Here is a 24156-nt window from a genome sequence, read left to right as displayed (position 1 = left end):
TATATGTCAGAAAGATATGGAAACATAATCTCCCAACTGAGAAAATTATCAAATTAAGTCATCAAACATTTAATTGCCTGCTAGGTGCCAATCATTGTGTTAAGCACTTAGAATTCCAAGGCAGAAACAGTTCCTGTACTCAAGAAGCTCACAGACTGATGGGAGAGAAAAGAGGCAAAGTGTGTACAAAGAAGAGATAAAATAAATTGGAGATAAACACAGAGACAAGGCAATACCAGCATTAAGATACTAGAAGAACTATCTTGAGACATAGATGTTTGAGAGCCTCCAAATTCTGTGCAGTATAATAAGAGTTAGACAACTTCAACTTGAAAAATGTGTTATAAAAGTATTAACAGGTAACCCCCAGATATACAAACTTTAGTCTGGCTTCTGGAAAATCTTCATTCTGATTCCCTTGCCCCCAGTTTCAAAACAATAAGTTGGAAGGTGTACCCTGAGTAGTTGACTGAACTGACAGGCTATATACTCTATTACATATGAAGATAGTCACTTAAAAGCTGGTGAATGGCTGACAAAATAATGTTGAATTCAGCATAATTAACGTTAAGAAGTAGAATACAATGTTAAGTAGGGTTGTATTTGGTGGTCTAAAATCAAGAAGTTGAACTAGATGCCTCCCAAGGCCCCTTTTCAGTTCCAAATTCATGATCCTATTATTTTTGCAGTAATTAGCTGTGGTTGAAATGAGGATATTTGTTTCCCAGTTTGTTATAGCAAGAGGTAAATAAAATTAAAAACGAATTTATATAGTTTAATGTTTAAAAAGTGCTTTCCTTCTTAAAAAATCTAGGAAGTAGGTGAAAAATATATTATTACCCACAGTTCACAGATGAGGAAAATGAAGGTAAAAGCAATTTACATGTCTTACAGTCCCACGGTTAATAAATGTCAGACCTTGGACTTGAATGCTAGTCTCTGACTCTAAAAACAGTGCACCTTTCTCTAAACCCTTTGCCTCTCTCTGCCTCCTTTCAATTCACTTATTTCTCCTATATTATTTGGACAAACATGAAAAAAGAAGGGGGAATTGAAGGCAGCTTTATCTGGTACCATTTAGGCCTGGAACTGTTTGTGTCAGGAACCTGATTTAAGTTGTTGTGTTTTGATATGGGCTCCAAAACAGCATTAACAACCAGGAATCAATACTGAGGCTTTATAGGGACCCACTGCTGGCTCCTTTGCCTCCTGTCTAATGAATCAAAGGCTTGTAATCAATCAATGAAAGCTGCTAATAGCTTTCTGCTGCTCTTAATGGTTTTGCATGAGCTAGATAGAACAGTGCATTAGTGATCAAAAGTAGTATAATAGTTTCTGAATCTTGCTACACACAACCTTAGTGTTTGTTAAGGAAAAAGCTAGTAGAGTCATTCAAATAATAAGGATAATAGATGGTGTTTCTATAGCAATAACAATAATGATGGAATTTAGCTGACACAATGCTTTTAAGATTGCAAAGTACTTTACATCCACCATTTCATTTGTTCCTCACATCTCCAGAGAATAAGTAATGTAAGCATTAGTACTTCCATTTTCTAAGAAGAAGGAAGGCAGTGTGGCAGTCTAGTGGGAAAAGCTCTAGATTTGGAATTAGAAAACCTAGATTCAAATACTGCCTCTATCATGTATTATCTATAACAAATCACTCCCTTTTCTGGTTCTCCATTTCCTTCTCTCTGTCTGAAGGAATTACTATGCCTTATCACAAGTGGCCATCAGGGCCTTTGACCTTCATCTTTAATGCCCTATCTACAAGCCCATGAAGCTAATCAGTCTATAATTTGGAGGAAAGCATTCCATATTTTAAAGATGGTACAGATAACACTGTATCCAACATTATCATAGCTAATATTTATACAGTATCTACTATGTGCTATGTGCTACTACTGTGTAAAAGTGCTTTAAAAATTATTTCATTTTATTCTCACAATGCTGAGAGGAAGATATTATTATTATTATTATTCCCACTTTACAGATAAGAAAACTGAGGCAGACAAAAGCTTTGGCAACTTGCCCAGGGTCTGATGCTGTTCAGTGGGCCAAGTCTACATGATCCCATGATCCCATTTGTGGTTTTTCTTGGCAAAGATACTGGAGTGGTTTGCCATTTCCTTTTCTGGCTTGTTTTATAGCTGAAGAAGCATTGTTAAGTGACTTGCCCAGGATGAAGTCAGATTTGAACTCAAGAAGATGAGTCTTCCTGACTCCAGGCCCAGCCCTCTATCCACTTTGTCAAATGGTTGCCCTGGGGTCACACACTCATAAATGTGTTAGGCCACATTTGAATTCAAGTCTCCCTGATTCCAGGCCCAGCTCTTTATCTGCTGTTTTACCTGGCTATAACCTATGGGATCTCCCCCTAGAGAAGCAATTTGGATAAACTGTTGAGGAAGCATGAAGTACATTCTCCAAGATGGGTTCTAAATAGCTGTTGGTGACAAGAGGCATTTTCTTGGGAAGTTTTTCAATTTTATTTCATTAACCAAATGTCTTAGAGTAGGCAGAGTGGAAGATGGCTCTAACCTGGGCTGAATGGGGCTGAGGGTTAGGGAGAGAGATTAGAAGGACTATAAAGTTAAGAAAAGTAGAGGGTAGGCTAGTATAATGAAGGAATTAAAGCCCTAGATCAAGAGTATAAACATCTAGGATCCAATCCTGACCCTGCTACTTCCTTACCTTTGTGACCCTATGAAAGTCGCTACTTTTGCAGGAATCTTTCTTTTGCTTTCTTAATTAAAAAATTAAAATTAAAAGGCATAGATGCATGGAAACACATATGAAATCATGAATCCATTGAAGTGAAGGAAAAATCTGCTTAGTTATCTACACCATCTTTCCAACTTTTATAACTGGGGTCCCTTACCTCACGTGACCTCTGTCCACTACTGGTTTGTTTCCATCAGTAGAAACATACCAGGACTTGAAATACCAAAACAAAGTGGAAAGCTACCTAGTAATTGACATTAAACCCACATTCTGGGACCATTCTACTCTGAAAAGAGAGTGGAGGAATAAATATTAATTAAGGATCTATTTTGTGCCAGAAGAGGTGCTAAGGCCTTCACAAATACTCTCTCATTTGAGCCTCACAATCTTTAAAAAAGAAAAAGCAGAAAGAACCCTTAAGTAGTAGTTAAGAGCAAATCATCATCTGCCTTTTGAATGGTTCTACTTGGTCTTTGTACCCCAGTTTCAGAAATCGGCCTTGGTTTGTGACCCAAATGGTGCCTTATAACCTACTTCCTCCTACTCCTGGTCTCTGTATTGGTTCTCTATGTATTCTTAAGTTATTCTGGAATGGGGTCCTGCTCTCTCTTCCCTCCTTCCTCCAGGCCTCCTAGAAACTCCAATTTCTAGGGACAAATTATTTGTTATCTGCTCTTTCCATACTCAACCATCCTCCAACTATTTTATCCATCATCAAAAGGTCGTCCATCTTTACTTCTGGGCCTTTCCAACAAGTATCTTGGCTTGCCATAGTTATGCCTTTTCTGAGTTACAATTCATTATGCTTCCCTCTTCTTTTTAATAGTCAATTTTTTTAAAAAACCATCCACTGGGATAGTGTTTCTATAGCTTTTGTAAAGTCATAGTTGGAAAAATTGCACACTATGCTCCCCAGTGTCCCTTACACAAGGACTTAGGTGATAAATTTGCATTTCAGGAAATATTCTGTGTCTATAAATTAGTTTTTCATTCTTTTACATTTTTTGCCTAAAAACTTAAAAGCCAAATTCAGTTCCCCGAGTATTAAAAAACCAGCTCATCTCAAATGCCTGTTAATGTTGACTTCTACTTCCTTCAGATGGTCTCTATTTTGATGCACATGCCATAAAGAAAGTAGGTGGAAATATAAATCTTAAGCCAATACACAAAACATATCAAGACTGACCAATAAGTATGAATAAGTGACAGTCTATTAGCAGTCTTAGATGTAACTCTCTTGCTTAAAAAAAATGCTAGGTGAGGAATCTCCAAATGGTATACATCCAGGCAGCCAAAGTAAAGTAAAAAATTTCAGGTTCTTTGAGTAAAAATCTTCCACTGACAGCCTGATAACATAAGAGATACCCCAAGTTCTTCAAAGTTGTACCACTGGAACACAATCTTGGCAGGTTATAGCAAACTAGAATTTTTGTAAAGAGGTCCAGAGCCTGTTTCTTAGAGGACCAGCCAGAGGTTTAGTCAGGTAGAAATCATCTATCAATAAAATGATCACCTACTTTGGCATAAAGGTATTATGACATTGACCAGGGAAACCAAGGAACTTCCAAAGTATTAAAGAAAGGAAATAAAGCTAATTTGAAGCAGAAGGAAATAGCAGGTTCCCAGATAATCTTTAATACCTGTAATAACCTTCCTGAAACCTAGTCCTGTTTTTCAGTGTTTTCTTTTTTTCCTCCCATTTTGAACATACAAATTTTCTTAGAGAGTTTATTATTACTTGAAACAGCTAACAAGAAAATGATAGCTGAGGCTCTGGTAGAGAGGGAAAAGGGTGGTATTGTATGCAGAGGGTTGTTTGTAACTCAGGTACCTCTTAAATGATGATAATGATAATGCCAACTGTCAATCCAAACAAACCTCTAGATTCAAACTTGCACAGGAAAGCTTTCCCAGAAAGAAGAGATAGAAAGAGACATTCTAATCAAAATAATCACAGAATGTTGAGGGGGAGGAAGGAGTCTACCTACCAAGAAACACAGAGGAACTATATAACTACAAAACACTCTTTACAGGAATAAAGACAGATCTAAATAGTCTGGAGAAATATTATGTGCTTAAGGTTAGGCTACTCTAATGGAATAAAAATAATATTACCTAAACTTTAGAGAGTCACTTATTCAATGCCATGCCAAATTAACTACCAAAGGACTACTTTATAGTTAGAAGAAAAAAAATGATGATAAAATCCATGTGGAGGAACAAAAGGGTCAAGAATCTCAAGAAAAGTAATGGGGGGGAGGGGGAGAAAGAGAAGCAAAGGAACCTAGTAATACTAACCCCAAACTAGACTGCAAAGCAGCAATTACCAAACTCTCTGGCATATGTTTAAAAAACAAACAGATATTGATCAGTAATGGATAAGGCACAGAAAATATAAGAGCAAACAAACCTAGTAGTATTTTTTAAAAAATAAACTGAAAGACCTAAACTATAGGCAATAAGGGAGGACTCAATATTCAAAAAAATCTGCTCAAGAAAGCAAAGAATTAAGTATAGATCAACATCAAACAATATATACCAAGTCAGACTCATAATGGATATATCACTTAGAAATAAAAGGATACAACATAAATATCAAAGGAATAAAGGAAAATAAACTTTTCACAGCTATGGATAAGGGATGGGTTAATAATCAAACAAGGACTAACAAGGATAATATAAGATAAAAAATAGTTTTGATTACATAAAATTAAAAGATTCTACACAAACCAAATACAACTAAAGCTAGAAGGCAACCTAGGAAAAAACCTTTAAAGTAAGTTTTTATGATAAAGTCCAATATCCAAGATATAAAAGGAAATGATTCAAATTCATAAGAACCAGGGCCAGTCCGCAACTGATAAATGGTCAAAGGATATGAACAAGCAGTTAATTCTCAAGGAAGAAACCCAAACTATCAATTGCTAAGTGAAAAAAATTTTCAAATTTTAAAAAATAGAGAATTGAAAATTGAAATGAACACTGAGGTTTCTATCTCACCCTTGTCAGATTGGCAAAGATAACAAGAAAGAAAAATTACAAATGTTGGAACAGATTTTGGAAAAGCAAGCACATTAATGCACTACTAATGGATCAGAATATTGGTATAGCTATTTTGGAAAGCAATTTGCCCAAACAGTTATGGAACTATGCACAATCAAAAATATTGCTAATAAACCTAACATCCAAAGAACTTTAAAAATAAGAACCCATATTATAGATACAGATATATGTATTTGTAGCAATTCTTTATTATAGCAAAGTATTGGAAATTAATGAGGTACCCATCAGTAAGGGAAGAGATGAACAAAATTTGGCATATATATGTAATGTAAGAATCGAATAATATTTCTACCCAGATATATATTTTATAAAGTTTATTTGAAGGGTAAAACAATCATTCCTATAGGTAACCTGACCATGTGGTTCCTAGTCTGCCAGTCTCTTTCCTCCTTCCCTCCACCTGCCTGCTCTGCATCCTGACTTCTTCTACCTTCATTCTCTTCTTGGTTCTCCAGATTCTCCCCCTAAGAAGCCCCAAACCTTGACCTTTATTGATGTACAACAAGTTGACCAACAGAAAACCTGGTGAAACTGTGGTATGTCAGGAATGTTTGATAGACAGGTAAAGCTCCTCAGGAGGGGGAGGGGATAAAACTTCCTTGACACAGTAATAAAATATTATTGTGTCATAAGAAGCAACAAAGGGATGATTTTAAGAGGAACTGGTATGAACTGAAGAGCAAAGTAACCAGAGCCAGAGGAACACGGACAGACAGACAGATGGGAGGAAGGAAAAAAGGAAGGAAGGGAATGAGGGAAGGAGGGAGGAGCAAGACCAAAATTCTGACCAATACAAAGATCAATCACAATTCTATGATGAAAAGTATGCTACCCAATTCCCGACAGAGGTAAAGGATTTAAAATGCAGAATAAGATACACATTTTGGAGACTGACCAATGTGTGAATTTGTTTTGCCTGACTGCATATTCCTTACAACTTCTTTGTAAAATCAAACTGCAACCCCTTTCCCAATGAACGATCTTATAAACTTAACCAGGGAATAATTATTGCAAGGTTGGATTGACATTAAGGGTACAGTATAAGTAATAGGTCAAAACTGGGTTCAGTTATTTAGAGGAAAAGAGGAGAATAAGCATCAAGAGAAAGGTCTGAGGATGATATACCTGGAGCATAGCTAGGAATAGGTCCAAGGCCTGGATCAGTGATCTCATTGGTATAAGAAATTCCTACATGAGGAAACTCATCCAAGCAATACAATTCGAAGCCTTCTTTGCATCTAATAGTCTTTGAGAACATGTCTAGAGTTGAGGACTTAAGTGACTTGCCTGGGGTCACCCAGGAAATATGAGTCAGAAGTGGAACTTGAACCCAGGGCATTCAGGCTCTATGGCTAGTTGTCAATCTATTTATCAGTAGGTAAAGTTTAAGTAAGCAGAGAAAGCAAAGTCCAGAAGCAGGGAGAAAAGGCAAGTAAGTGGCTCAGTGGATTGAGAGCCAGTCCCAGGGACAGAAAGTAAAGGGTTCAAATTTGACCTTAGGCACTTCCTAACTCTGTGATCCTGGGCAAGTCACTTAACCCCCATTGCCTAGACAGCCCTTACCACATTTCTGCCTAGAAAGATGGAAGTTAAAGGTTTAAAAGAAAGAAGAAACAGGGGAAAAATGCATTCAGTCAGAGCATCACAAGGAAATTCCAGGAAAACAGCTTCAATCAAAAACTGAGTGCTATGCCCAAAGAAGAGAATCAAAGGGTTGTGTTCTGTCCAGATCTAGGAGAATTTAGTGATTTTAAGAACCTCACTGGCCTGGAAGCAAAAGCAGAATGGAATTAAAAAGAACAACTTCACCACCTCTGAACCACTGTGATTGCCAACAGGTATATAGTGGATGCTCAGTCCTAGGACACTGGGGTAAAGAGGATTCCTCTATATGAACTGGCAGAAAGTTGCCAAAAGATTCATGGCTGTAAAATAAAAGAGAAAACAAAGGGCCAAGGCTCAGAGAAGAAAAAAAGACAGTTGTCCCTAGTAGAAGCAGGGAGCCTTCTAGTGGGCTGCCCAGGACTGTTACATATCTTAGGGCAGCCAGTTAGATAGACCAGCTCCTAGGAAGGGGGGTGAAGAGGGGGGGAGAAGCTCTGGAGAGAAGAGTTAAGATCTAAACTGGAATGATTTCTCAAAAAATTGAAGGCAACAAGAACTGGTCCAACAGCTGTGAGTCAGAGAACAGAGCACCCTCTCCCCTGCTGTCTTGTCTGGGGCACTGGGGACAAGGGAAAGGAGGAGGTCTGGAACTTGCCTCTGTAGTAGCCCTCTCGGGAGGAAGTCCAAGTGACAAGGAGGGAAATTCAAACAAACAAGGTCCTGGACTTTTTCAGTAGTGTTGTCCACCACAAATATATCTGTTTAAGAAAATAATCATCAAAACAAAAAGGCTATGCACCCCAAATGTTGACAGAAACATAATTGTGCTAAATATACTCTAAGAGAGCTATCCCAGAGCAATCCCTTCCTCAGTAGCCCGAGGATGGCCTTAGTCCTGCTGCCAAGGTCAAATACAGCATAAGCCAAAGCAACTTGGTGCCTGCCGTGATTTATGGACAGGATTCCTTCTAAAAAGTAAGACCTCAGGTTTTCTTTAAGGGTCAGAAAAACACTGATTTCCAAAGTTAATATAGTAGATAATGAGACATCTAGGTTGCATAGTTTACAGTGCCAGACTTGGGAGTTCAAATCCAGGTTCAAACACATACTAACTGTATGACCCTGGGCAAGTCACTAAACCTCTGACTACCTCTGTTTCCTCATCTATAAAATGGGGAAAATATTAATATCTACATACCAAGGTTGTAGTGAGAACCAAATGAGATATCTGTAAAGGCAAGTTTTAAATTGTTTTTATATAAATACTGGTGATTATTATTATTCTCTTCCACCTAGTTTTTTTTTTTTCCACCCCTAATGGAACACACACCAGATTCACAATTAATTTCTTGTCTGCCCCTAATAGCTATATTCCCCACCACGTAATGGCCCATATATATTGGGTTATGTAAAATTGAGATTTGAACTCTGGACTTCAATCCCCACAAGTCCTTGCTCCACTTCCCCAAAATGCTTTGTAATCTCACGGAATTCTGAGGTGGGAGAGATCGAGAAGGTACTTAAGCTGATTGCAAAGGCTTTTGAGCGCTTGGACTTCCGTTTTGGGACAGACCTGGCTCTTTCCATAATGTAGGTTATCTTGTCTAGGCCTCCGGCCTAGGCACGTGTTTTTTCTTATTCTGTATTTTCTTTAATCTTTAACTTTTAATAAACCTCTAAAAAAATATAATACTCCTTGCAGAGAGAAACTAATTTCTACCTGCCTCAGTCTCCCCATATCCCTAAATTTTAATCTTTACAGTTAATCCATCCATGGACACATGGGGGAAATAAGTCTAGAGTTAACAAACAAGGACAACTCCCTGTCACATGGATTTATAAAATAAAATTTCAAAGTTTACTTTTGTCAACTATGAAAACAGATGTGTTTAAAATACCAAAGGGGAAAGTGACAATTATGGAATTCCTGACCTTGTTCTTCCTGGCCTTGATCTTTCAGCTCTCCCACTTTATAAACCCCCCATTTTAGTTCTAATTCTTCTACTCAGTCAGTATCCCCTATATTGCCTTAGCTGAATACATGAATGAAGACAATGATTTCACAGGTAAACACATATGCCTGAGATAGGCTACCATTTCCACATTCAAGATCCTATCCAATTCTGCCTTCTCCTAAACAATGTCTCTAGACTAGAGAAACAATCCAAAAAAGGTGAATGAATTCCCTTTGAGGGAAATGAATACAGGAAGGCTAAACTACAAAGTCAAAATATTTGTGGCACATAGGATTCAAAAAGCTACTAGGGGAAAGGGAAAAGAAGAAAGGGAAGGAAGAAAAGGGGAAAAGGAAAGAAAGAAGGGGAGGTGAAAAGGAAAGGAAGACAAGGAAGGGTCATTAAAGTGTTGTGGTGGTGGTGGTGGTGGTGGTGGTGGTGGTGGTTTTTTAATGCACCTCAAGGAACAGAAGGGAGGCCAGAAGGAAACACAAACAGGACAGCCTTGAAGTTTATATGTTGAATTTATTACATATTTTAAAAGAAAAGCAAGCTGTTCATAAGAGATTGGTAATATCCTGTACAAAACTCTTTTTCTGTGTCAAGGCTTTCTATGCTCACAAAGTACCTTACATACATTATTACATTTGATCCTCACAACAACCTTATGAGGCAATATAAATAACCTTATTCCCATTTGGCTACTGTATACTACCTATGTGACCCTGGACAAGATTAGAGAGATTTAATGATTTGACCTAAAATAATGTTACTCCTAAGTGGCAAGGCCCACCACTTGCACCCAAGATTCCTGACTCAAAGTCTAGTATTCTTTCCAGTACATCACTTTAGAAATAACCTCCAAAGACAGAGAGGAAGCTAAATTGGGCACAAGAGATATCGGTCTATCTAATTCATAATAGACTATCACATGAGCTTTACAAACAACAGCTCAAATCTCCAATAAGTTGGATGAACCAAGTAAAATTTTAGATCTGAAAAGGTCAGAACTAGAAAGAGATTTGAGAGAACATAGAATGTTAGAACTAGAAAGGAGCTTAAAATACAAAATGTCAAAACTGGAAAGGAACTTAAAATTCAGAACATCAGAACATAAAGGGAGCTCAAAACTCAATGTCAGAATGAGAAAGTACCTTAGAGATCATCTAATGCAACTCAGCTATGTGCTGATAAATGGGGAAAGGGGAGGATGTGGGGGAAAATATGCAGACACACTTTTAGGATTAATTTGCACTAACATTTTCGCCATCACTTTCTTATGGGTAGACAATTTACAAAACAAGTCAGTGCTAGCACTAAAACTGAATAACCTCTGGCAGTACCAGTTGGTTCCAGCACACCGCCAACCCAACTCATCAGGTAAGTAAAGTGATTTCTCCAAAATCTCAAAGTGCCTTAGTGATAGGCCTTGGTCCAGTGCCTTTTCTTAACTAACACAGATGGTTTCTCTAGCCAAATCCAGAATAAGTTTCTTGGGAGGAAAAAACCCCACATAGAAAATAAGATACAGCTGCCTTTTATTGGAACTTTTTGGGGGTAACTCAAGGAAAATAAAGCTTTAGATAAGTGATTACCCCAATTCTTTGCTTCACCTTTTGATAGGGGGGAAATGTCTTTTTCTGGTAGAATATAAAACTACTTACTGGATCCCATATCTATGCAATTAGGCTTCATTAACTATGACTCCATGAGAGAATGAATCCACAGTTCATTACCACATGTGAGATCTTCATCTCTCCTCCTTGATGGGCTTAGCTAGGGACTATACCATATTGAGGAAGAGCTAGCACATCTGCCTAGGGACAAGCAGAAAAGCCAGAGAGACAGTGATGACCTTTCTTAGACACACCTTCCCCTTCTGAGTGATAGCACATGGCACTTCCACAGAAAATATATGGATCATTTACTTCTCAGAGTGAGGAAATAGTGACAAATATAAAACATGATGTTGTTTTTTTCTGGGTGTGGTTTAAGGGCCCACATTAAAAGTCAGTCATTAAAAGACCAAACTACTTTTGATAACTGTGAAAAGATTGGGGGAAAGGTGCTGAGGCCTTACCTGTAAGACAGCAAGAATTTCTAGCTTTGAAAAATGACAAGAGCTTTCAGGGGCTTTGACACTTGGTCACCAACAAAGAGCAATACCAAACCAGGTCAGTCCTCCAGAGTGCAAATACCTCTAGTCAGGACCCACCAATTAATCAATCCATCAATGAGCACTCATTAAGCACCTATTCTGTGTCAGGCACTAAGCCAGGCACCTGGTATATACAAAAGATAAAAATTAAACTGTTCCAGGCAACATGTGTGCTAGATAGAGTGCTAGATAGATAATCAAAAAGACTTAGGTTCAAATCCTGCCTCAGTTACTTATTAACTATGGAGGCATGAGTAAGTGAGAGGTAAAACTTTGCCTCAGTTTCTGTAAAGAGGGTGAAAATAATAAAGTACCAGTAATATTTATCTCTATGATTTGTAAATGAAATATGAAAGCTCAAATGAAATAATGTAAGTAAAGGGCTTTATAAACTTCAAGGTACTATATAAATAATAGTGGTGAATGTTTCTCTCTCCCTATAAAAACAATTATTGAGTAATATTTCAACTCCCCAAATCGCTAGTCTCCTGAAAGACCTTTAAGAATTTGATCCTTAAGATGTTTCAGGTTGGAAAGTATCACACACAACATTTAAAGCATTGGGTTTTTTTTTTTTTATGTACGTTGGGAAAGTAATTTTCTTAGTTGCAATCTTTAACTTCAACAAGGGAAACAGAACACTTTCAGAAGGGTTCTATATGCCTACACTAATATGCCTACACATTCCTTACAGGACACAAAGAAGTGACTGGAAAGATTATAGCGGAGATTCTTGCATCTTGTGTCTGAACGCTTCCTATAACACATGGTGCAGATGGACTACTCTTCAACCAACCCCAAAATCAGGGGAGACTAAATTGGATTGTAGGTAAATGGTTCTCATTGCCTCTTTGAAGAAATAAGTTGATCTCTCTCCCTAAATAAAAAAGATCTGGGGACAGTGCCTGCCTGTCCCATCCCCGCCGTCTTCTGTACTCGCTGCACCCAACCTCTGCCCGCCATGGCCGCCTACAAGCTCGTGCTAATCCACCACGGAGAGAGCGCCTGGAACCTGGAGACGGCTTCAGCGGTTGGTACGACGCAGACCTGAGCCCCGCCGGGCACCAAGAGGCCCAGCGTGGCGGCCAAGCTCTGCGAGATGCTGGCTATGAATTTGATATCTGCTTCACCTCTGTCCAAAAGAAAGCAATTTGTACTCTTTGGATAGTACTAGATGCTATTGACCAAATGTGGCTGCCTGTTGTGAGGACCTGGCGCCTCAATGAGAGGCATTATGGAGGTCTGACGGGCCTCAACAAAGCAGAGACAGCTGCTAAGCATGGTGAGGCCCAGGTCAAGATCTGGCAACGATCCTACGATATCCCACCACCTCCGATGGAGGCCAACCACCCCTTCTACAGCAACATCAACAAGGACCGGCGCCATGCAGATCTTACTGAGGATCAGTTGCCCTCCTGTGAGAGCCTGAAAGACCCTTCTGGAATGAGGAAATTGTCCCCCAGATCAAGGAAGGAAAACGTGTTCTGATCGCAGCCCATGGCAATAGCCTTCGAGGGATTGTCAAACATCTTGAGGGTCTGTCTGAAGAAGCAATAATGGAGCTGAACCTGCCCACTGGCATTCCTATCGTGTATGAGTTGGACAAGAATCTGAAACCCATCAAGGCCATGCAGTTCCTTGGGGATGAAGAGACCGTGCACAAAGCCGTGGAGGCTGTGGCAGCCCAAGACAAGGCCAAGAAGTGAAAAGCAGGCTACCATCACATGCCAACAGTAGCCAGTCCTTCCCTTTTCACTGTTCCCACCACTGCTCCATACACTGACCATCACCTTAGGGATCAACATAGAGCTGCAGGTGGGGGACTGATGGCTCCTTCTCTCATTTCCCTACTATTTCAGACCAATTCCTTTCTCTTCTGTGGACCCTCTCCTCAACCACATTAGTCAAAATGCCTGCTGGGTGTTTTGGCACACTAAGGACCTGGTTGGGGGTTAGGGATCGGGACATGGTAAGAAGTGACCAATGTGGGGGATTGAAAGAAGCAGTTGCTCCAGGTATGCCTGTGAGCCAGGCCTGCCAGTAGGGCAGCCCTCTCAGGGACTGCTGCAGTAAGCTGTCATTTAACAAATAATGAAAATCTAAATATCGATCATTTTTCCTCCCTAACCCAAGAAAAATGGATCTGGGAGGTTGAGATTATGTGCTAATGTTTACTTGTATTTACTTTCACAAGAGACCTTTTGTTTTTGGTGTGTGTGTGTTTTTTTTATAATTAAACTGTCCCACATGGTAATCATCAGAGAACTCAAGCTGCACCAGTGCAGAGGAGTTCTTGATTTCAAACGGTGGATGAGTACATCCCACTGTGCATTTTATAGCCCCATCTCTGTTTGGTGGCAGTGAAATGCCCCCAAGTCTTGTCAAAATGTGTCTCCATATCCCGTTGCCTTCCAGCCACACAGACCTGCCACCAGGGTCCTCATCAGTTTTAGCATAAGTACTAACCCTGCCCCCTCCCCCCATTCCACCCCCCCTTTTTTTGTTGTTGTTCATTATAATAAAAGAGTGATGTGCAATTAAAAAAATAATAATAAATAAAAAATAAAAAAATCTGGGAAAGTTCCAACTATAGTTCTCTATAAGACAACTGTAATCAGAAAGGTACTTCAGAGAATCTTTGGAAAATGGATCTATTACTGCCTCCACCACCCTCTCTGAATTATGCTGGGCAAGGGCAGCTAAAGAGCTGGGAACAATGGTTAGGCTAAATTGTACCTCTTTAGGGTTAGGGATGGGGCCTAAACCTGTAATCTAACTAATGAAGGTAGGCATTTTCTCTGCAACTAAAGTCTTAGAAAATTGCCTAGAGCATCTGGAGGTTAAATGACTTGCTCAGAACCAGTATATGTTGGAGCTAGAGATTTGAACTCAAGTCTTTCTTAGCTTCAAAAACTAACTCCGCATCAAATCTGCAACACTGCCTCATTCATTCCTTAATCAAACCTAAAGAGGGACTACTCCAGATAACCTAAGCAGTTCCCTAGAGATAAAACTATGGGGGGAGGGGGGGGGGAGAATACTATATATTTACTCTGAAAAACTGTAGAGAAGAGAGAGAAAAACATAAAGAAGAGCATTTGTAATTTGTAATCAAGCATCTTAGAGTCAAAAGGCTTGAGCCTAAATCCAAGTCTAAGTTCCAACATTTACAAGATATGTGACTCTGGACAAATCATTTAACCAATCTAAACCTCAGTTTCCTTATCTGTAAAATAGAGTTTTAAAAAATTATACTACCTACCTCACAAGGCTGTTATGAAAAAAAAAGTGCTTTGAAAAATGTTCAAATACTTTAGAAATGTGAGCTATTATTATTACTGCTGTTCTTATTCCATGAGAGAAAATTAAAGCCCAGAGAGGCTGCCATGCTGTAAGTTTCATCACAAGTTACTGACAGCTTGGGCTTTCTTGCTCTTAGTCTATCCCTGGCTCCTAAAGAAGAATACTAAGTCATTCTGGCATTCTATTTGGATTGTAAAAACAGCATTTCAGCAGGAGTTTGCTTGGAGAGAACTCATACTGAACTCAACCTTGTTGTTCCAAAGAGAATTTGTCTTGTGGTTTCTTATGCTCCTTTCTTGAGCTCACATAACTCAAAAATGGTTTCATTTTCCAAACCAGATTTTATGGCCTATTAGTCTCAGAATAAGACTTGAGCACTTAAAATATTTCCTTACTCTTTCTTTTATCCATAGAGAAAAAGTACTCCAGGATTCTATGGAGAAAAAGAAATTCAAATACAATGGCCACCAGGAAGCCCTAACATTCCAAGAGTAACCACTTTATTCCATAAATATTTTTATTTATCTGGGGACCTAGTTTTGGCAGCATTGAGAATCCCCTCATTCAGCACTCACCAGGTGCCTACAAGTGATTCTAGACAAGAGATGTAGTAACAAGAGTTACCAAAACATATGTCCCTTCCCTACACTCTCAAATATGCTATACAAATAAAATGGGGTACGGTTGGGCCCAAAGGTGGTTTGGGAAAAGCTGGGACTGGAAAGAGGGGCTCTTGAAAAGTTAATGAGTACAAGCAATAGCTCTTAGACCAGCCATGAAAATTATTTTAACAAGCATGTGAGTCAGCACACAGGAAGCAATGACATGGGCATGGTTGTTGAAAGCCCCCATTCAGAAGCACTAGAAACCAATGAGGGCACCCCAAAATTCCTGACATAACATTTCCTCACAAAAGTCTCAGCCTCCCTCACTCCTGTATGTAATCCCACTGACCACAGTGGGTTCTGTGGTTATGTGTAATACCTCCAAGTCTGTATGTAGAGAGGGAGTCTTTCTCTCTTTTTCAAGGCAAAAAATAGGTGTATCTCTGCTTACCTGCCTTGCATTCATTTCTCTTCCCTTAATCATCAATGGAGCAAGAAACAGACAAACCCAGTGTATCAGCAATAGGTAACTATTTGTTCAAAAACCTTAGAGATACAGGAGGCAAAGAATAGGGAGAGTTTTAAAGACCAGAGGTAGGGTACCATTTTTTTAGGCCAAAGAATCTTTATCACCCAGTGATTTTATTAAAACTCTCCAGAGAAATAACTTATATGCCCCACTGTGGTGTAGAACTGAACTTTGAAGACTACTAAAATGGCATACGAGATGTGGAAAAGTTCTGAATAGTCTTCGTTAGTATCTAAGGACCTAATTCAAAAAGGCTCATCTCTAAAATGATTTTAAGGAGACTAATTTTTTGGCTATAGCAACTCTGGAAGATCAAGTTGTAGAAGGGATATAATCTATGTCATTGAAAGGAATTTCCCATTAAAGAAATACAGAAACTTGAAGTGCAGGTATGGCAAAATCACAAAAATAAAACTGACCACATTTTACTCAATTTGAAACAACTGGTGCCAATGTGGAAATCATTTACAAAGCACCTGCTTCTGTGAAAGTGCTCAACAATGACAAATCGAGAATCAAAATTAACAAAAAAACAAACAAACAAAAAAACTTGAAGAAAAAATAAAAACTAGAATAATACTGCATAAAAATTGTAACTCTGATCTGACCTATTTTCTAAAATGCAAAATGAATAAAAGCTACCAATAGACCTTTTTTAAACAATGTAAATCAATTGCTGTAAGTAAAAGTATCAAAGATCCCAGAAATCATCTCAATATGCACATACATGAATCACTTGCCAGGAAGGGAGACCAACCAATCAAGGGTAAAGTGGTTTAATATTCATTTAGAAAAAGTAATATAGAAAGATGGTAGGAAGATTATGAGTAGTATCACCACACAAATTATTGAAGAGTTGTAGAAGGAAAAGAAATTCTACAGAAAACTTGCTCTAGAACCTATCAAAGCAAAATAATCCTAAAAACATTTATAAAATAATATAAAACAAAGACAACAAATAGACCCAAAAAAAGAGCTCTATTAGCACTTCTATACTAATAAGATTTTCATTAACACTGATAGTACAGGGACACCTAGATAGCTCACTGGATAGAGTCAGGCCTGAAGATGGCAGTCCTGGGTTCAAATTTCACCTTAAATACTTCCTAGCTATGTCACCCTGGTCAAGTCACTTAACCTCAATTGCCAGGTCTTACCACTCTTCTGCCTTGGAATTGATACTTAGAAAATGTTTATAAAAAGGAAAAACAATGATAGTAAAAATATAAGAAATCTAAAAGTTTTTTTTATTTACATATTTTAAATTTTGAGGGATTGATTTCAAGAGAACACAGGGAAGCTGCCAAATGATTTTATTTAAGTCTTAGAAAATATTATTCCTGCCCTCCCCCTCAAAAAAGGTGATGGAGAGGATGTTATTAACTAATAAACCATATGTCTGTTTCTCATTTCTATAAAATCTTTATGAAAATGATCCACACATTTAATGAATATCCTTAATAAAAACTGAAAGAAAAAAACAAGCTATTACAAACTATTTTCTACCACAAACTCCATATTTCACAGTCACATAACTGACTGAAACATAAAAAGAAGATATGATCCTGCTTCATTTATTAGGTTGTTGATTGTAATAAATTGACCCAACAGAGTAAACTGTAGCCTTGAGGAATTTCCTTCAATAAAGTGTCTTCCATATGCATATTAAAATCATATAAGCTTTCCTGATCAATCCAGAGATAGTTTTCTTTAAAAATCTATAGATTTAGGCATACACATATATTCATTTTTCCAAACCTGTAATTGAAATTTAGTCATTTGTTCAATTATTTAAAGGCACTATTCTAAGCTGACCATGACACAAAAAAAGGTTAAGAATTTCTGGTGTAATGTGAACTGGAACAACCTCCAGGAATTGATGCAGAATGAAAGGAGCAGAACCAAGAGAATCTTATATACAGAGGCTGATACGCTGTGGTACAATCAAATGTAATGGAGTTCTCTACTAGCAGCAATGCAATAATCCAGGGCAATTCTGAGAGACTTATGAGAAAGATGCTATCCACATCTGGAGAAAGAACTGTGGAAGTAGAAACAGAGAATAAAAACAACTGCTTGATCACATGGGTTGATGGAGATATGACTGGGGATGTAGATTCTAAGTGATCACCCTAATGCAAATATCAATAATTTGGAAATAGATCCTGATCAATGACACATGTAAAAAAAAAAAGGTCTCAATAAAATTGTAAAAGAAAAAAATGATGAAAAAGATATCATCCAAGAAATATACAATTAGAAGGGGGGTAGTGGTCACATGTTGAGAACAAAGGATAATATTTGGGATTTATGGTCACATAGTGAGAGCAAACCTGAATGCTATTCTGATACTCAGGACAGATAAATGGAAGGTCTCTAAAGCATTGGGTAAATTCTCTATGGAAGACACATGAGAAGGCATGGATGGGAGTTGTACAGAATGAGATGTGGATTAGTTTGGATAGCTTTTGATCTGTTGGAAGGGACATCCATATCAATGAAATTATGGATCTCAGAAGAGTCTGAGAAATGTCTGAAGGTATCCCTGGGTTTTTGAAATATATGCTTGAGAAGCACAATCCTTAGCAAATCCATCAATTAGAAAAACTTCAAGAATGTGTCTAATGATGTAAAGTTCTGAGATGTTCATCAGCAGACTGAATAAAGGGTGATGAATTTTTCAACCACATTAATCCCTGAAGTTCATCTACCAAGCCACAACAGGGTTGAAATCTACCTTGACAGAAAGATTTCCTACAATAAACTCACAGATCCCTTAAGTCATTAAGTATTTGTATAGATGAAGCCACTGGAAGCAAGGTCTTTATTACAACTCCTGTTTTTTTCAGACTCTGAATTAAGTGAATGAGTACACCCTCAACAGACCAGGCCCCACTGTAGTTTGCAAATCAGTTCTCCTATGGACAACTCTGCTCCACTTTAGTTGGTTAAAAGAAAATGCTAGTTGAAAGTGGTCTCCCAAGAGTGAGAAAAAGGCCAGGCAGACAATTCCATTGGGCTGTCCTTGTCTCTGCTAACAATCTATCCTCTTCATGGAGATACTTTTTAGAACTTGGGGACACTTAGAAATTAAAACAAACAAACAAACAAAAAAAAAACCCCTTCATGTTTCTACCTCTAAAGCCAGCAGACCTTGAGAGAGATGCTCCTAATAGAAACCTTCAAATCCAGGGAAAAGACTCAGTAGAGTTAAAACAGAATAGACCCACCAACATTAACTTTCCAAAAGTACCATCAACTACTAGTCCAAGTGGCGGCTTTCAGTTGGCCTCTACGGAATGAAGAAAGCAAACAAGTAGATGAGAAGCATGTCATGATCCTTGGGGGGCAAATCTGAAACCTCTTGAGGAATCTACCATGTTTACTGCAAGAGCACTGATGAAGTAATGAGTGTGCATTTGGACCCATGTCTTCCTGGGGACCTGGATCATAGCTCCTGAGAATGAGTCTGCCTTTCTCCCAGGAAAGTTTTCTTTTCCCCATGGCCAAAGTCTTCCCTGGGCACTGACTTTCTAAAAGACAAGGTTACAGCAGCTAGCGTTCCTCCACTTCAGTGGGGTCCCAATTTCTCAATGAAGCTCTAGGGCATGAAGGACAGGATTATGGGCAATACCCTTAGAAGATTCAGAGGCTTGCCTCATTATCCCATGAGTGAATTCCTAGAAACAATGTGACAAGGTACCTTAAAATAGTCATTGTTTTTGTTGAGTACTACACTTTATTTCAGGCATCAAATCTAACCCTTATTCCTACAAAGTAATTGGTAGAAAAATCCTCCTCTTTCATGTAGTCTAAAAAGGTTAATTATTATTTTTAATGATTAGTAGTTTTATCTAAATAAAGATTTTTTTCCCCCATCAATACTATTTCCTTTGGCTACATAGCAATAAAATATATAGCAGGGAATATACAACTGCCTGTGCTGCTACTGTTAAGTTTGGGTCAGGCCAGGAAGATTCATGGTGTGTCCATGGTTCTAAGAGTCACCTTCAGTAAAGGTGATCGATTCCAAAGAACCGTAAGGTGATGCTAGGTCATGGGAATGTACATCAAGGTAAACCAGACCGAGGTAGTCCTGGACAGTCTAAGGCTAAGGGTCTAAGGGTCAAGGGAACGGGCTTAGATTATATAAACAGGCTGGAGATGACAGTCAGAAACAAGGTCTTATAGAAAGGGGACATGGTTGCTTCCAGTCCTGAGGGGGAAGATGATGTGAGAGTCAGGAAGGTTAGGTCAAACGGGAAGACAGGACAAGTTCAGAATCCAAGTGCACAGGATATACTCTAATTGATATTTGGCAGTCCAAGTACAGTAGGCTGGGAGTCAACCTTTCCTGAGGGAACAGACAAGCATGAAGTCCCAATGTACTTTCTACTAGGGCTTTATGCCAGGGGCAGGGGAAGAAAGAAATGAGGAATAAGAAGGTGATAGTTTGAATCAAGAGTCTGTGCTGGAGCTTCAGAAAGTGCAAAAAGAACCACAGATTTAAAGTCCACAGATGTAGCTAGAAGTCATTCAATTTAACTATACTTAGTGTGATCTATATGACCCTGGATAAGTCACTTCCTCTCTTCAGACCTCATTTCTTCATTTGTAAAATGAAAGGCATCCATTGTCCTAATTCTGGGTGGGCCAATCAAAACAATGGTTAGGATTGTTGCTCTTGGGGCAGGATCTATCAGTTTCCTATCTTGGTTTTAAGCAGTCTTCCTAGTGGGAGAAGATAAGGATTGGCAAATCCCTGAGAACAAAGCCAAATCTTTAGGTAATGATGACAGCAGCAATGGGCTTTGGCACGTATTGTGGCCCCTATGATTCTCATGGCGGGATAGGCTTGTACAAGGTGAATGTTTGTGGCTCCATGAGAAAGTAATTACTTTTCCAAAACCCAGAATGTACAAAGCTAGTGCTCAAGATTGAAAACAACTGAAATTGAAAACAATTAACTCCTGCTGGTCACTTTTGGCATTTCATGTAACTTTGGCAATGAAATTTGTCATCTTCATATTTTGCCCTCCTTGGCTGATTTCACTATCCTAGTTCTCAAAACACTGGTACAATGCTGATATCTTTGGATTCTACCACTGCCAGGTGATGTTCAAATATGATTCCCCCTGTCTCCTCTAATCTCACAAATCTATCACTCTTCAGCCCTCCCTTTTTAAAAACCAACCTCCCTTTTCAAATATAAAAACTGAATCTTAGTTTCATCGATCAATCTTGTCTTTATGCACTAGCAATAGAGTTTACTTCCCCAAGGTTTCAACTGTATATAAATAAGTGGCTGGGTTTTTTTTCTTTTTTTCCAAATCTACTGGACATACAGGCAGGTCTCGGGGCATTATGAAATCCTTGGTTTCTACCACATATTCCATCGGTATCAATTAAGGGATCTAATAGTAGAAATCAGGATTAGCACAAATACTTCTGCCTAGGCAGAAAAATCCAGACAGGTTTGACTGCAATTTAAATCTCAGCTCTGAAACTTGATTAGTTGTATGACTGTAAACAAAATATTTGACATTTCTGTGCTCAAGGCTTCATCTGCAGCTATCTCAGTGGGTTGTGATAACTACTTTGTAAATCTTAACTGATGTATAAACTAGTATAAACTGTATGCTCATGAAACCATAAGTGAAAGTAGACTGTTTCTCACATTAACTGTCCAGAGTCGACCTATTCATGCAATCTGACTAAAGAAACAAGACCCTTAGTTTCCAAGAATTATGGAATTGCAGTCAATTAAATGATTTCTTTCTTTACTAAACCAGAGAAAGTATGGTTAACACTTCCTGACAACTGAAGAAACCTCAAATTGGCACTTGTTTTAAACTTTATATTTTTCTCCATGGATGTGAAGAGGCCCAGGAGGGGATGGTCTTATGAAATCAAAGCCTGTGTCCTACATTCAGAAGAGATAGTCTATTCTTCACTTCCTTGTCCAAAGAAAATCACTTTGATCTTTAAAACTGCCAAACACTTTCCCAAGCAGGTTTGAGAGTATCTCCAGCCATGACTAGAATGGAATCTAGGGAATGTGATCTAAGAGGACACTGGGGCAGTGATGATAACTTAATTGTGATTGTAAAGATGGCAGAAAGAGAGATGGCTTCTTTAAGTGGCAATTCTAAGAATTGAGATGCTCTTTGAGTAACAAGAAAGTTTTGAACATTAAAAAGGAAAAGAGTTAGCCCAGACTAAGTTTAAAAAACAAGCCAGACAGTTCTTGACTGTGGAAAGGGAATGGGGTGCAGTATAAAATGATGTCCTATGTAAAATTCAATCCAAAAGTCACTTCTCAAAACCACTCTCTGATTATCCACTTCCCACTCTAGTTATTCCTTGATTCAATTTATCCCAATAATAATACTTCACATGTATACACTGCTTCGTGGTTTAAAAAGTACATTTCATATGATTTTCACAGCAGCCTTCTGAAACAGGTGGTATCATTAGCCTTGGTTTTCTCATCTATAAAATGTCTTGACCAGATTCATATAGCTAGTAAAGTGGAAGTCTAAGCTAGGTCTTCCTGTTTTCAAGTTCATCCTTCTTGTGACTATATAACACTAACTTATTCAATTAAACAAACATTTATTAAATACCTACTGTTTACTAACTTGTAAAAACACAGAACAACTAAATTAGTCAGAAAAACCAAGTCTTTAATCAGGAAAGAGATAGGTCCATAATAATCAGCCCCTACACAGAGCCAAGCACCAAAATACTACACAGAGTCTGGGCTACACAGAGCTCTGGGGACAGTATCTCTAGGAGAATGCACCACTGGAGATGATTCTCCAAAGAATAATAGAACTTGGGAATCTTATATACTTTTGGGGGAACTTAGTATTGCAAACAAACATTGACAGGTTACAAGCAGTCTTGGGAAAGAGACTCCAGCCAGCAGCTGGGGTATCAGGGAGTGGTCCACTACAATGAATACAAAAGGAAAGGGTCAAGCCAAGGGTTGGGCTACCTGGGAGAGGACTTTCAAATAATGGGAGAAGCTACTAAGACAAATAATAGTACTAGACATTTAACAGGTCACTAATCCCACCCAAACTGGGGTCACCAAACACTTCAAGGTCTATTGTTCAGTCTGAAACAGGTGGGTCTCGGACTTCCCTCCAGGTGACTTTTCAAGATTGCAGGGGCAAACTTGAAACTTGCAAAAAACCCAGTAGATACTACTATATGCAAGGGACCACAAGCGCTAGAGTTACAAAGACTAAAACAATTCCTTTGCATTCCATCAATATCTATGCCCTCAGTTTATGCAGCATGTATTATGCAGCAACTTTGTAATATAATTTATATGAATACATATATTTTATATTTATTACAAAGTTGCATTTTATTATTTTGTTATCTATCTATCTATCTATCTATCTATATATATATATGTATATATGACTAGACAAAGAATTCCTCAAGAGCAAAAACTATGCTCCCATACTTTTGAGGTCTTCCAAAACACCGTGTCAGAACTCAATATTGCTAATTAACCAGTGCCATTTAAAATAATAATTTTCCCTCCCCCTCTACCCTATATCTTCTAGGACTGTTTGCTGGTGGTTTGGGGTTTCTGTTGATCCATACACATAATATAGCTAATAAACAAATGAAGGTGACTTGAAGGCAGACAAGAAAAATAAGGAAGAGAAACCAAAGGATTAGATGATTCATTAATCAGTCCCTACAGTGTTTGTGAGGGGCTGTGGCATTAGCTATCAGGCATAACCCATTCATGGGAGTTAATCACAGTGAGGTGGAAAGAATAGTAAATCTGGCATCAAAAGGAGCTAGGTTCATATCCCAAATCTGCTACTTACCATTTAGGTAACCTGGGCAGGTCACCTTCCCATGCTGAGTCTCAGTTCCGTTACTGATAAAGTCAAGGAGTTGGACTAGATGATTTCTTATATTCTTTTCTGCTCTAAAGTCTATGATTATTAAGTATTCTTACAATTTTAGTCAGCACTCTACTCTTTCATACCCTTCTATCTCTGTGTGTACCTCTCTAAAGGCAAAGAAGGATCATTTGGATCTGGTAACTCCATTTTACCCAAGAACCTTTTCTCCCCACTAGGAACTCAAAGGAGAAAGAGCAGAATAAAAGAATGCACTAGGGATTCAAGCCACCTTTGGGGATAGGGCTAACACAATGAACCACACGGGAGAAGACTT

The 24156-nt window shown here is 38.4% G+C and overlaps 1 protein-coding gene and 1 pseudogene across 3 annotated transcripts in view; one reads left to right on the top strand and one right to left on the bottom strand.

The window, feature by feature from the left end:
- CMIP (c-Maf inducing protein) overlaps positions 1–24156 on the bottom strand; it is a 278542-nt gene that overhangs the window by 137447 nt on the left and 116939 nt on the right. The window lies entirely within an intron of this gene.
- LOC100027556 (phosphoglycerate mutase 1-like) lies at positions 12455–13272 on the top strand (annotated as a pseudogene).

Source organism: Monodelphis domestica, chromosome 1, assembly GCF_027887165.1.
Source record: "Monodelphis domestica isolate mMonDom1 chromosome 1, mMonDom1.pri, whole genome shotgun sequence".
Taxonomy (NCBI): domain Eukaryota; kingdom Metazoa; phylum Chordata; class Mammalia; order Didelphimorphia; family Didelphidae; genus Monodelphis; species Monodelphis domestica.
The sequence above is the reverse complement of the archived record's forward strand: the minus strand, read 5'-3'. Positions and strand labels throughout refer to the sequence as shown.